The sequence below is a fragment of the Megascapheus bottae genome, chromosome 14, assembly GCF_031878675.1.
Source record: "Megascapheus bottae isolate mThoBot1 chromosome 14, mThoBot2.hap1, whole genome shotgun sequence".
NCBI lineage: Eukaryota > Metazoa > Chordata > Mammalia > Rodentia > Geomyidae > Megascapheus > Megascapheus bottae.
In genome coordinates this window covers 37519044-37534760 of record NC_143522.1, presented here as the reverse complement: position 1 = coordinate 37534760, position 15717 = coordinate 37519044, and the positions used below count along the sequence as shown (strand labels likewise).

Sequence of the window (15717 nt, the reverse complement as noted above, 5' to 3'; positions counted from 1 at the left end):
TGTTGATCCACTCGTCAACTGAGGGACATCTAGGTTGGTTCCATATCTTTGCTATGGTGAATAATGCTGCAATGAACATTGTTGTGCTAGTGGATTTAGTATGCCTTAGATTCTGGATGGTTGGGTAAATGCCAAGTATGGAATTACTGGGTCATAGGGGAGTCCTATGTTTAGCCTTTTGAGGCACTGCCACACTGCTTTCCACAGTGGTTGAATGAGTTTGTACTTTTTCTATATAGCTGATGTCCTTGGCAGAAAAAGACAAGGTCATTTTAATGTTTATCAATCTCATAATAGTCTATTTTGGTTCAAGATGGTCAGGAATCAAAAATAATGTTATGATGGTCAAGACAAATGAAACAGGAAAAACATTTTAAAAATGAATTTATTAAACTTCCATCTCCAAATGATAAAACATAGTTTAATTTAATATATCCAAATCATCATACTTTCTCTGGTTTCCTTTGAAGCCTGATTCTTAAGAGATAACTATGGGCATTAATGGAAAATAAATGTCTTAAAAATACAGAGAAAAATCTACCACCATACCACCCTGATGGTGTCTGATCTCGGAATCTAAGCAGAGTCAGGTATGGTTAGTACTTGGATGGGAGAAATACAGAGAAAAATGAATTTTAGCTAGCTGGCAGTTTACTGCAGTGCTTGAATCTTGTCTCAGCATACAGCTGCTGCATTGGAATTAAATCCATTTTGTTAACCTCATACTCTTAGCACTGCCTTTGCTTCTAAGCTCTCCCAGGATAGTAGGATTGGAGAGAATTGGCTATGGTCATTCATGGGCAGAAGCATCCCATAGAATCCCATAAATTTTCCATTCCTACTGCTCTACTTGCTAAGAGCAAGTTGAGGATATCATTACTCTGAGTAGGTCAGTACCTTTACTGCTTTTCCAAGTGCTTTGTGCTAGATAGTACTTAACTTATTTATCCAAATGATGATTGCAAATAGTCTGCTAATAAATAATTGAAATTAACACAAATAATTCATACTGTACACCTGAGAGTTTCATGGCCCAATTTTATTTTGTTTTGAGTGAAAAGAAATTCATGAGATTAAAATTTATATCGGGATATGCTTGAGAGTGTCTCTGAGATATAGCGGCTTTCAAAATAATACTCTCTGCGCTTTGTGGAACTCCTTCTTGAAAAGTATTATCTTAACTAACCACTGGAGAAACTTTAAAAAAATCTTCCAGCTCTTTTATAAAAACCCATGTCATTCAGTTCTTAATAAATGTTGGTTGGGTTTCTGTTATCAGAAAAATGGGTCCTTTTTCGCAGAAATTTAGAAATATGCATCATCATTTGTCGCTCTATTATGCATAGACTTCCAAATGGAATGCTTTTACGTAACTCAGTTGACCTGTCATCTGAATGGGGTGTTCTGATTCCAGAGAGCCAGGTATTTATATGTTGTAACTTCTAGCCTAGCAGCCAGCCTGGGAATCTTCACGTGAGTATATGGCAGCAATTATAAAGGAGAAAAATGAACGTAAACAAACCATTTTAAGGAAGTAAACTAATGTGCAATATATAATTATGAATATTAATTCCCTTGCTTAATGATAAGATTTAACCTAAAGTAATCCTATCATAGGAATTTCTCGAAAGTTTCTTATTCATGTCAAAGATTTGGCAATATATTTGTATTACAGAAATTTTCCCTTCATGGGCCACGAGTTTGACCTAGAGGTAGAGTGTCTGCCTAGCATGCACGAAGATCCAGGTTCGATTCCTCGGTACCACACACATAGAAAAAGCCAGAAGTGGTGCAGTGGCTCAGGGTAGAACACTAGCCTTGAGGAAAGCCCAAGGAGAGCAGTGCTCAGGCCCTGAGCTCAAGCCCCCGACTGGCAAAAAAAAAAAAGAAAAGAAATTTTCCCTTCAAAATGAATGTCATGTTCTTATTTTACAATTATTGAGCCATGAAAAGGTCAGGAGAGATCCTGCTTATCTATTGTGATGATGTCCCTACAATTGTAAATATTGACTTCATAAGAGGGGACGCCATGTAAGCAAAGCCCTGCTTGATAAAATACGATAATTCTCTACAGTGCTTGGAATGAAAACAATAGTAGTAAGCCAAGTAGAGATTTTCCTAATCTTCTTATGTATTTGATTTTAAAAACTTAGATTTTAAAGAACAATGAATTTGATGGTTCTTTTTGTCAAGTATGTTATTTCAGAACACTAGGGAAAGTTGTTATTTTTAATAATATTTACTAGATCTAGTAGATGTTCAAATGGGCTAGCCATAACATTACCCTATTTCTCCTTTTCCACAAAAATGAAGTCATGGGTGGTTGGGGGTTCTATTGTACTACTGCTTCAAAGGACAAAATAATCAAACAAATATAACCCCCAAGATATCCTTTGATTTGAGTGAAATGAGATTCTATAATTTAGTTTTGATCAAGACCCAACCGCAATATCACCTGAAGTTCTAATCATTAATAAACTCAGAGGCCAGCAGTGATTAAGGAATTACACAGAGAATTCTAGTTCAGGGGCAGTGATCATGAGGATCAGAATTGGATGTCACACTGCTAAATAAAATTAGCAAGTCTCAATTTCAAAAAATAAGCCTGGCAAGGTGGCTTCTGTGATCCCAGCTAGAAAAGATGTTTATGTAGGTTTATTATGGACTGAAGCTTTATATTTTCATACTAGTGGCATAGAAGAAGATAACAAACAAAGCATATCGGTTTGTTGCACGGGTTCATTAGAACTTTTATAAGGAGGCCTAGGAAAGATGCGATCAGTATCTAGAGAGCAACTAAGTAATTCTGGAGAAGATTTTGCAGATAAAATGGGGTTATAATAAATCCTTTTCAGTTTTTGTCTGTTTAAAAGAGTCTTCACTTACAGAATTGGGGCTACTGTCAGATTATTTATATCACTGTCTTGGCCTGTTGATAAATGAAAGAATGAGGTTTATTAGGAACTTCAAAATAGTAGGAGCAAAACATTAAATCTGCAATTTTAACAATATCTTTAAATTAAATGCATGATTAGTGTTTTGAGATAGCTAGAACTTTATATTCTGCTTATCCTGATTGTCAATGAAAATATTATCTTAACTCACATTTACCCCTTTTCTGAAAAGCCTTCTATTTGTGTGACTTCTTTTTTTTCCATATATTTTTTATTGTAATTAATAGAAGGGTTACATGATATTTGCCAGGCAGAAGGTGCATTAATTCACATACATTGATAAAAACCGGCTAATAACAACTAATAAAATCATCTGCTAATCCTGCATATCATTTTTCAAAAACAAAGTTTCAAATTACAAGCATTCATCAACTTCGAGGGATATGCTATACAAAGATTTCTTTGCAAATTCAGTAATTCAATTATAATTTATTTTCTAAGTGGCAAGAAATCATGAAAACAAAGAACATATTATTGTGCTTTAAACAGATAATGCAAGGTGGCTCAAGTAGCACTGAGCTAACCTTGAGTGAAACAGCTAAGGGATAAGCATTCATGCCCAACATTCATGGCTTAGTCCCAACAAGAAATAGCAGAGAAAATTATTACAAATGAACATGGAAGGTGTCCTAAATGAAAGTCTGAAAGTAATCCGGTTGGGAAAGAACTTCTAAGAAACTGTGCTGAAGATATTGTTTTCCAGTGCCCAAGGGAAGATTAGTTGTTCAGATTCTGTAAGTTTTCTGAATAGGAAAACTTTTCCAGGAATTCTAAGAGTGGAAAATATTTTCACTTCTTTCTTCTTTAAACTGTTTTATAATAATATTTCACTCATTGCATGTTACATGCAATTCTTAGTGGAGTTTCTACACGTTTGCAAAAATTTTAAAACGTCTTGATCTTTTCAAAATCAGAGTGAATCCATCCCATTATAAGACAAAGGTAAGAATAACTAGTTTTAGGTGGAAGTGTCTGGGAATAGAAGACCTCAACTCTGCTCTTGATTTCTAACACATTTGGAACAATTACAATTTTTGCCAACTCTTTTACTTTTAATCTTTGTAACTTCAAAATAAAAATATAGTATAATTACATGGTTATTATTTTCCTGTTTCCTAACAGAAAACAATATTCTGCCATGTGGAAAAACCAAGATATTTGAAAACTTTGAATGTGAAAGAAAACCTGTATTTCTTTTAAAGTAGACTCGACAACCAGAAAATATCTCATCATTTTACATACAAAATTTGGAAAAGTGAAAAGGACATTTGATGAATGATAACTTTTGTGAGGATAACTTAGGTAAAATAGGAATTCATTCTCAACTATAAACATGCTATCATAGCAACATAATCTTTATAAATGCAATTAGCCACCTGTCAAGGGGAAAGAGAATAATTTGCAGTTAAATCCTAAAAGACCATGTAGAATATTTCATACACGGGGAATTTATGAGAAGATATAGCAATATCACGAACAATCAAAGACAATCGGAAGACATGTTTAAGGAAAATACTGTTCTATTTATTATTTATTTATTTATTTATTTTATATTTTTAGTTTCAACTATAATTTATCAAAGAAAGATGAACACAGGTTCTCTTTAGGTGGCAAGTGGTTCTTATTTTACTTTGCTTATGCCTTTTGTGTTTTCTTTTTTTCTTTCACATATTTTTTATTGTAATTAATAGAAGGGTTACTTTATATTTGCCAGATAGTAGGTGCATTACTTCACAAACATTGATAGTCTTTCTCATGTTTTGGTCCCCATTTCTCTCTCCCCACCCACCCCTCCTTGTTTTCTCCCCTTTCCTATCCTATTTCAAATAACCAAATATATACAATATATCAGATAACAAGGTAAAATACTGTAATAATGTGAGATAACCAAGGGACAGCAAAAGAGATGAGAAATAACATAGTACATTAAGTACAACAATCACTCATTACATGGCTTCTGTTTCTATATCCTAGAGGTCCTTTCATTTAGTGTCATGCTATATGGCCTTAATGTATCTAGGTTTTTTTCCTATTGTAAATCTCTGTTAGGAGAGCCCAATGTTTCTACTGATTATGACAAATGAGGGAAACCTTTGAGCTTTGAGTTCTTTTTATTTTGTACATTCTATTTTATTTTTTATTGTCAGGGTAATGTATAGAGGGGTTACAGTTACATTCGTCCAGTAGTATGCGCAGTATGTCTCACACATTGATACTTCTTCTCATGTTTTTGTCCACATTTTCTTCCCCCCAACCTCTCCCAATCATCTTGTTCTCTGTTAAAGAAAACATTTCTCTGATATTTGTTGGGAAGGGTAAGGAAGGCATTACAGTACTACAACAATTAATATCACAAATATTATCATGGAAGATGTTGAGGTATAATTTAAATACAGATAGGAAAAGTGAGGATTTACAGCCAATAAAAAAGCAAAAAGGAAAATGGGAAAAATATTACTAATAGAGATATTCAACGTAAGGATGTTCTTGTTGAAAGCAGGTCTGGTGATCAAATACTGCTTTAGTTTGAACTTAATGTGTTCCCTAAAGATTTGAAGGCTCATATATTGTTTCTTACCCTGACAGATTTGGGGCTTTGTGTAAGCAATTGGATATCAAAGACCGTGTTCACCCAAATGGATCTGTCTTTTGATGAATTTATAATCAAATGACATTAATAGGAAGTGATGCAGTCCAGGAAATTGTGCTTAGTGGAGGGCATCAATGTCTCTGTCTGTCTCTCTCTTTCTGTCTGTCTGTCTGCCTGTCTGTCTGTCTGTCTATCTGTCTATCTGTCTGTCTGTCTGTCGTCTCTGTCTCTGTGTCTATCTCTGTCTATCTCTGTGTCTGTTTCCCCTCCTCTCTCTCCCTCTCATCCTCTTTCTTTCTCTCTCTCTCATGCTATGAGCTGAGCAGCTCAGTTCTTTGACTTTCTGCCCACCATAATATGCTACCTCAGCACAGGCATGGAACACCAGAGCCAAAATAAATCTATAGCCCATGACGATTCTATTCAGAATCAATCCCTAGGTATGTAATTGGATAATTAGATAATTACCTGTGCATCCACTTCTTCATTGCCATAACACATTATATTTGTATATTTCTTTGAATGAATAAGGTAACATAGTTATAGTTTCTAAAGGGGTTAAATAATACCTACCTTAGAGAGAATACATTATCATAATTAACAAGCATGTTTCAGCATAACACATCAAGACAAAGTCCTGGCATCTTGTTTGGTTCTCCAAATCTATGAGCATTTCTTCCACTGCTGACAAATCACTCCAAAATTTGGGGGTGACTTTATTGCCCCAGAAGGAAGCTCTAACCAATAGAGCATAGGTGTACTAAGTCTGAACTTGGCCTGTTTCTTGTTCTTTCCTACAGCAATTATAAGTCACATTCCACACAAAGTGCCCAGACCCCACAAACTTAAAAATAAATCTCAGGGACTTTCCTGCCAGGGTTGGCTTGAACAGCAGTACTCAGTCTCATCTTCCTGAGTAACTAGAATTACAAACATGAGCCACCAGTGCCCATGCTAATTACATTCTACTTTTTTTTTTTGCCCATTTGGGCTTGGAATTCTCTCAAGGCTAGAGCTCTACCACTTGAGCCTCAGCATCACTTCTGGCTTTTTTTCTATGTATATGTTACCAAGGAATCGAACCCAGATCTTCGTGCATGCTAGACAAGCACTCTATCACTAGGCCAAACTCCCGGCCCCTAAATTTTATTCTTACAATATCTTTTAACCTTATTTGTTCTTCTTTCTCTAGATTCTTAAAGTATAATCTTTGATGACAAATTCTAGGTCTTTCTTCTTTCAAAAAGAGGAAAAACAATGCTATAGGTATCCTCTAAACTACTTTCAGTGGCAACCCACAAAATTAGAGTTGCTTTATTTAGCGCACAATATTTTCTTTGACTTACATGTCATTTAGAATTGTTTTGTTTAATTTTCCTTTGAAAAATTTAAAGGGATCCTGCTTTCAATTTCCCCTTCACTGCTGTTGTCTAACAATAGACACAGTATGAATCCTGTTTTGACAAGAATACATTGTTAGCTGAGCATCTGAGGCTCTTGGCTCTTTTCTCATCTGATCCAGAGTCTAAGATCTGGTACACAAAGGTTCAAGGACATGCTGTGTATAAAAGTCTTTTGAGATTCCATCTTAAAAAGAAACAGCAAATACCTTGGCTGGAGATGTGGCTCAAGTGGCTCAGCACCAGGTATGAGTAACCAAGTTGGGTGAGAACAGAATCGCGGAATACAAGATCCAAACCAGTCAAAGGAGGTGTGGGGAGATTGATGCACACATACATATGCATATGTACACACATATATATTTGCTTATATGTATAACATGTCTGCATTTGTGCAAACATGTATGTGCATATGCATATATACAAATGTGTGTGCCTATATGTGCATGTGTGTGCACGTGTGTGTGTTACTCTGAAGATTCTAAGAAGAATGTGTTTTATTCTGTTGTTGGGAATATCCTACAAATGACTACAATGTCTAATTTAAAGCTATCGTTCTTTTTTCTTTTTAATGATGGGACTTGAACTCTGGTCCTGATCACTGTCCCATGAGCTCTTCAGAAGGGTAGTGCTCTACCATCTGATCCATAGTGCCACTTCCAGTTTTCTGGTGGTTAATTGGAGAAAGTCTCATGGACTTTTGTTCCCAGGCTGGCTTTGAACTGCGATCCTCAGATCTCAGCCTCCTCAGTAGTTAGGATTACAGGTAAAGCTATCATTTTTAATATTACATACACACATATGCATATACACAGCTGTGTATGTATACACATGAGTGTAAACATACATGAGTATCCATACATATCTGTATATTTTCATGCTTAATTATATACATGATTTATATACACATATATGTACATACTTATATACTTTAAGATATTTAAATATCATTAAACTTTAAATATCTTACAGTTTAAAATTATATTTTCACATGTTTCAAGTCTGATTTCAAATAATAATCCCATATCACTTTGTGGATAGTATTGTGATTTCCATGTTATTAAAAAGAATCCTAATCTTTGCCTCTTGTTCTTTTGCCCATTCCTGTCATTCATTCTGTTCAAACACACACACACACACACACACACACACACACACACACACACACACACACAAACACACATAGACACACACACACACAAAAAAAACACCAATTGCATTGTTGATAATTTTATGCAAATGATTGGCTGTGAGACTAATTAAAAGGAAAATAAGTCTTTCTTATTATTTTATTTTGCCAGTTTGGGACTTGAACTCAGGGCTTGTACACTGTCCTTGACTTTTCTCAAGACTAGAGCTCTACCATTTGAGCCCCAGTGCCACTTCCGGCTTTTTCCAAAGAAGGAATCGAACGTGGGTTTCCATGCATGGTAGTCAAACATTCTACCTCTCCCCCATGTTCCTGTTCCAAGCCTTTAATTTTTAAATTCAATAATGTTTACTCTTAGATAATTTATTAATATAAATTACATCGCTGAACTGCATGATTTTACTTCTTTCTAAAGAATTTCTTTACATTTTTATCTAAAAAATCTATTACTATTTGTTAGAAAAAGTCTATTTGTCTTTCACATTTAAAGAATAATTTAACAGTTGCAGGGTTTTATTTTCTTTTCTGGTAACATTTTTTTCTGCACTTTAGTTCACCCAAGTTTCTTTTCTTGCTTATGTCCTTTTCAAGAAATTGGATTGTTGATCATTATTTTTTGCTCTTTTAAATGTGAGGCACCTTTTCCCCCTATGATTGCAAAGATATTTTTTTCTTTATGCTTGATTTTCAGAAATTTGGTTATAGGTCCAATTGTATTTTCTTCAACATTTATCGTGTCATTCTGTAGGTTCCTTTACCTGTGGCCTGTTTCTGACATAAATTTAAGCAAGGTATACATTATAATTGCTTCCAGCATTTGTTTCCTTTCTCGCTACCCATTTGTGTACAACTATGCATAGATTGTTTGTTACTTGTCCTACAAATCTGAGATAATCCACTCTGTTTTACAATTTTTTCTCTTTCCTTGTAACTTTGGGCAGTCTTGAGATTCTTTCATCAGCTCTATCTTGTCCATTCAAAAGCTACTTGTGCTGTCCTTGTTCTTGTGTTAGTATTTTATTGTTTTCATCTCTGTCCTTTAATCTTTTCTTGAGAATTTATATGTACATATCTACTATGTTCTTGAGTATATATAATATATATATATATTATATATACATATATGTTTGCTTCATTCCTGTTATCTTGCCTATGTTAATGGAATTGAGTCACATTATCCAGGCAAAGGTTCACAGTGGACCAGTGATGGGACCATAGAGCTAACACATGACATATAGCCTGTTTAGACAAGAAGATGATCCAGCTATCAACCAAGGACAGAAAGGAACTATGAAAATATCATCTGAAGAAACATAGCGAACACCAGTGCTTCTGCTACTGTCACTACTCCAGTTCATGCACTGTAAAGTAAGCTAATGTAGGCATGTCCTTCCTTCTGAAATTGAGCCTTTCCCTTCTTCATAAGAGTGAGATCCATTAAACAGATTCTTCTGAGGGAAAACCTTATTAAGAAAAGTATATTGCTGTTATAAATTCTAATATAAATTTATTACAGCCACTCATATTTTCTCTGGCCCACTAGGAAACATGAGGGCATTTCACTGTGAAAACAATGTAGTTCCTAGTGGAAAACAAATCAAAACAAAAAAGAAAAAAAAACTAGAGAGTGAGTTCTGTCCTTTAACTGTATAATTTGGATCTCCTTTGGGGTATTGTTTCTCGGATATATCCACAATAACCTTTTAGCAATTAATTAATTACATGTAGACCTTTCCATTCTGGTACTGCCCCCTACAAGGGATCCAATATTTCCATTAAGTTGCACTTCTTTGTATTCAACTCTCTTCAATTTCGAGTATAGAGTGTGAAGGATTTTTCTTATGATCCTAAAGTATTGATGAAACATATTGATCTTTCTTTAGTCTATTCAGCTTTAATTTTTTTAAATTTGTCATTAGAACAGAATGACAATGTCTATGGTGCTCACATTGGAGTATCATAAGTGAGTTTCTGATTGCATTTTTTTGGGTGGGTCATGGGGCTTGACCTCAGCCTGGGAGCTGTCCCTGAGATCTTCAGCTCAATGCTACTACCCTATCCCTAGGCCTGAGTGTTGTCCCTGAGACCTTCAGCTCAAGGCTAAGGTCCTATCCTTGTGCCAAGCACTACTTCCCGTTTTCTAGGGGATAATTGGAGATATGAGTCTCAGGTCCTTTTGTGCCTAAGCTGACTTTGAACTTTGATCCTCAGATCTCAGCCTGTAGTTAAGATTACAGGCCAGAGCCACCGAGCCAGGCTTCTGATTGCATTTCTCACATAATATTGTACTAAAAATACTATTGCTGATATTATTTTTATTTGTTTTGTTCTGATTTGTATACAAATACTGAAAATAATATTTTATCCAACAAAACACATTTCCGAATGACTTAATGGAGATAGTTTTTTTAATAGCAGTTTTCCTATTTAACTGATAAATAGCAAACTATATTACCATTTTATTCATAATTCATATATTTTAGTGTCAATAGTTAATTACTATAATATACACAAACTTGTATTTCATTTGCTAGGTTTGTATTTTTGCCTTTTATGACTTTAGAATAAAGCATAATTTTAGATATTGCATATAGACAAAGAACAAAAGAAAATCTCAAACACCACATAGTTCTAATTTGTTTCTATGGTACTCTTTCAAGAGCATATTTCTCTGAGAATATCTTGGTAATTGTTCATGTCATGTTCCATTTCCTTTTCCAGCTAAAAGATAAACAATGATTTACGAAGAATCTGTCTTTCAGGCCTAAGAAAATGAATATACTGAAACATGTTGACACAAAAGATGAATTCTCCTCTGCCGGCACTTCTGTCCAGTCTCTAATCTTGCTTTGTAATTAATTAGCTGTCAGATCTGCTAAACTTCCATGGAAAGCCAACACAGATGTCATGGCAAATTGTTCCTGAAATTAAGATCTGAAATGGAAAGTGTTTCTCATCCTGACCTTACAATTCTCCTTATTGATCTTGTTGTCTTTTTCACCTGCTAATGATAGAAAGAAATGGAAATGGCGCTTTATTTTTTTCATAGAAGGACTTGTCATTTGACAAAGGAATAAATACTTTACTGTTTAATCTCGAAATTAAGTAAATGTGTATGTATACAAGCTACCAAAAATATACAGTGTTGAAGTCATAACATGAGGGAGAGATAATAAAATGTATGGCTTAATTGACAATGATACTAAAATATATACTGTAGCCATTTATAATTAAAATGAACTAAATGATTGAAGGAATCTTTTAAGATTATCTATTTGGAAGATAATGGCCTATCCAAAGCCACCTAAGAATATTTTTACAGTATGTACTTAATTGTAATTCTCAATAAATCATTGAGATTTTTTTTCTCACCAGAATTGTCCATTGGTAAGCATGTGTTTCTTTATAGATAGTGTATAAAATATCTATTAACAATAAAAACATATTCACAATGTAATGTGTTTCTTTTACAACTGTATAAGACAAGGAAACTTGTCGGTACCAATTCTACTGAAATATTTTGTGCCACTGTCAGCAAAACTAGATGGTGAAAAAGTTGAAAGGATTGGAAATGAAAAGAATATTTGATCATTGACATATATAAGTTTCTAATTTCAAATTTCAAAGTGGATACCAATCATTTGGCATAATTACAGTCTTCAATATTATTTCTAAGTAGAGGTTAATGTGCATAAATTTAATGAATTTCAGCAATGTACATGAAATTTTAGGAATGTGATTTTATATTAAAATAGAAATTGTGAAACTTATCTGGGAACATAAATAAAATTTTATGGGATATTGTCAAAAATTTACAATTTATAACTGGACTCTGACTCAGAGCCACAATTGAAGAGCCTGAGGATTCTAAGACTTGGAGGAAGGCAGTTTGAGGAGAGCCTGGGGAAAAGTTACAGCAACACTTCTCAATCAACAGAAAGTTGGACCTGGACCGGGAGTTTTGCCTAGTAGTAGATTGCTCTACTAGCACATACAAGACCCAGATTCAATTGCTCAGTACCACATATAAGAAAACGTCAGAAGTGGTGCTGTGGCTCAAATGGTACAGTGCCAGGCTTGCGAAAGCCCAAGGACAGTGCCCAGGCCCTAAGTTCAAGCCCCAGAACTGGAAAAAAGTAACTGGACCCCAGGCTGTCATCTATGACATGCACAAATATAAATAGGGTGAATACAATCTAGACCAGCCCATGCTGCAAAAAGGAAGGCCCTATTTGGAAAGTAATAAGATTTTCTAAAAATGCAAATAGAAATCATTAATGTTATTCAAGATATTTCACCACCACCTACCAAACACCAAACTTTAAATTTAAATTTCAGTACTTACATGAATGGATAATTCTGTTATATTTAAAAATGTTTATATTCAATTGTAAAATTAATTCCAACTGCAAATATCAACATACATGATCTATTAAAATGTGTTTTAGAGAAAGAGATTATTGCTCCAATATAATATACTGATAATTTAACTCTCACTATTGACTATGCTGTTTAGGCATATATGTGTTTAGGAACTGGGAAAAGCCTTAAGACAGTGCATGATTATGACAGCTTATAGGTTCCTAATCACCTGTTGTGTGGGAAAGTAAAACCTTAAGAGTCTTCCCAAAGTCTTCATAAATTATTATTTTAGGTGTTTGATGGTAACACATTATTTTCATTTTTATTATTTTGTTTTTCAAAATAAACATATGCAAATATTTCCAAAATGAATATGATGATACATTTTGTACCAGTGAAAATTTCAAGTTCATTAAAAAATGATAAAAGAAATTAAAGAAAAAAATCACATTAAAATCACTTTTTAACATTTCTGTTAATGTATAACACAGTTAATAATTTAAATGTTATAAGTATCAAAATATCTACTCTTATTTACTTCTTATATTTTTCTCTGACATAAAACAGATCATAGACATATTGATCAGTGATTCTTTATAAAAACTCTTCATGAATTTAACAAAGCAAACTTGAAAACGTTGACATATTGGGATCACAATTAATTTTAACTTACTTTTGTGTGAGGAGAAATTTGAAAGTTTATAATGTTCTAAACTTATTTATAGAATGCAGTAACTGACATGTTTACATATTTATTCATCTCATCTAACAATTCTGTGACAGTTTTATTATACTCTAAAACTCTTGAAGGGAAACAGTAGATGTAGAATGAATACATCAATATCCAAATATTGGAAGAACATGAAATATTATTGTAATTTAGGTATCCATTTCAGGTAGTCTATATCTAGCACAATGTTCACAATGACATTATTACCAATAAGTAAATTTTCTCTAAAAATGTACATTCATGTACTAATACCATTACATTTGCTTTGTGATATTTTAATATTCTTAATGACAATCTCAGTTTACGTCTGGAGCATCTAGAATATCAAACGACCACTAATTCAACATGCACTTGATATAACTAACAATAGAAAATAAAACGTGTAACACAAGTCTGTAGTTTGGAGAGTAATATTTTTCCAAAGAGGTGAATCTGTTAATATTTAGTTGCCCTGAAGAATATTTAGTTGATTAGCTCTACCTGCCATATTATATGCAGCTACAGACCTATATAATTCTGGTCTCCCACTCAATAATTTGCCTTCAAGTCATTGAAGATACTTTCAGAACTTTTCAAATCACTTTCCTTTAAAAAGATCCCCAGGCATGATTAAGTGTAAGTGCATAATCTTGCATGATGCTAATCCTGACAATGAAGTGTAAATGGTTTACATATTCAAGATACAATATGTGTGTTTTAATTTTGGTTCTCTACTATTAGTCCTCTTTCAAAACTTTTACCTCCCATGCTTACACATTTAAAATGGAATTTTAAGATTTTTGAAGTCTCTGTTTATTCAGTCATTACAAAACTGGAATTGAATTTGTTTGTCGTCTAGTAGATCTTATTTCTGAATGATAAAATGTGCTTAGTAAACAGCAACTACACAACATAATAAAAACTAATGTTGAATTATTGTAATAAATATAAGATGTATTGACATATTGTTTCAAATATAGACAATTTGTTGTCTACATATTATATATGTGCGTTCCTTTGAGATTTACCTATGTAGAATCCATTCACAGATCACATGCATATATGTACTTGAATTACATTTTTTTTTTATCAAGGCAATGTATGGAGAGGTTATAGTTACATTTGCCAGATAGTAGTTGCATTACTTCTCACACATTGATACCTTCTAATGTTTTTGTTCCCAATTCTCTCCCCCATCATCTTGTTTCCCCTCTTCTCTTTCCTATTTCAAATAAACAAATAAATGCATATACAATATACCAGGTAACAAAGTCAGATACAATAACAATATGAGATTAGCCAAAGAGTAACAAAGGAAAAGAGAAATAATACAGTACATTAAGAACAACAATTACTCAATATAAGTTTTGTTTCCTAGAGGTTCTTCATTTAGTCTTATCCTATATGACCTTATTTGAATTACATTTTAGTTATGTATATTTGTACATAAAATATTTCTTCATATTCTCTTTCAAAAGCAAGAAACATAGCCTTTCAATTTATTTGCTTTAAAAACTTAATGAAAAGCATATTGGAAACTTCTATGTGACCTTTTAGACAATGCGTTATGATTAGCTGTTTCCCTCATGTTTACATGGCATTTAGGGTGTGAACAGAATGGCTACTCAATCAAGATAGAATTCTGAAAAGGTCAATGTATTATGATGTCAGAAATCACCTCATAAAGCTTCTGACATTACAGGTATTTTCTTTAGGAAATAGATTGGAACTGTTGAAAAAAAAAAGAAATCTAGGCACTCAGACTTTGGGTACTGCTATTCAGCTTTTCACTAATAGCTAGTATTCTACCATTTGGTCCACACTTCCAATTTAGCATTTTTGCTAGTTTCTTGGAGATTTGTTTTCCTGAGCTTTCTTCAATCAGTGATCCTCAGTTCTCAGCATTCTGCAAAGTTAGGATTACAGGTGTGTCACTGTCGCCCAGGTCAAATACTGTCCGTTATTAAGAAAAAGAAAGCATAAGAAAAAATATAAAAAACAAATATCTTATTTTATCTCATAAATAAAGTAAATATTATGTAGATGCACTGGAGGATAAGGTATTTTGGTATATGTCTACACTGTATAATCTAGCTAAGTTTATGTTTTTTTCTATTAGATATAATATATATGTATATATGTATATATATATATATACATATAGACTTCCACAGTGGAAGTCTACTCATCCATCAAAAAGATTGGTATTGTACCATTTGTAAAGAAACAAGAAAACTTGGAAAACATTTCATTAAGTGAGGTAAGCCAGACTCAGGGAAAGGGATTGCATGGTTTTCCTCACTTGTGGTAATGAAAATGTGCTTGTCATTCTATAAGCATTTTGAATGATAAAAGACAAAAAATAAGATAAAGAAAAACACTGGGTCATGATATATCACACAGGTCTCAAGGCATTCACAAAGTGAGACTAATATCATCTGATATTCTTAGGACAAGAGCATGTAAGCACAATAGTTATATTCATCTGAACATAAGTTTTTATTCTTTGCAAACTGATCTCTCACAATTTCCAAGCGTTGGCCTCTGTATCA

The 15717-nt window shown here is 33.5% G+C and overlaps 1 long non-coding RNA gene across 1 annotated transcript; it reads left to right on the top strand.

Moving 5' to 3' along the window:
• Positions 1–1403: 1403 nt before the first annotated feature.
• LOC150055072 (uncharacterized) lies at positions 1404–11170 on the top strand. Its single transcript, XR_016537678.1, has 3 exons — positions 1404–1473; positions 4077–4256; positions 10816–11170. It is a non-coding gene; the product is annotated as an uncharacterized LOC150055072 (long non-coding RNA).
• The last annotated feature ends 4547 nt before the right edge of the window (positions 11171–15717 follow it).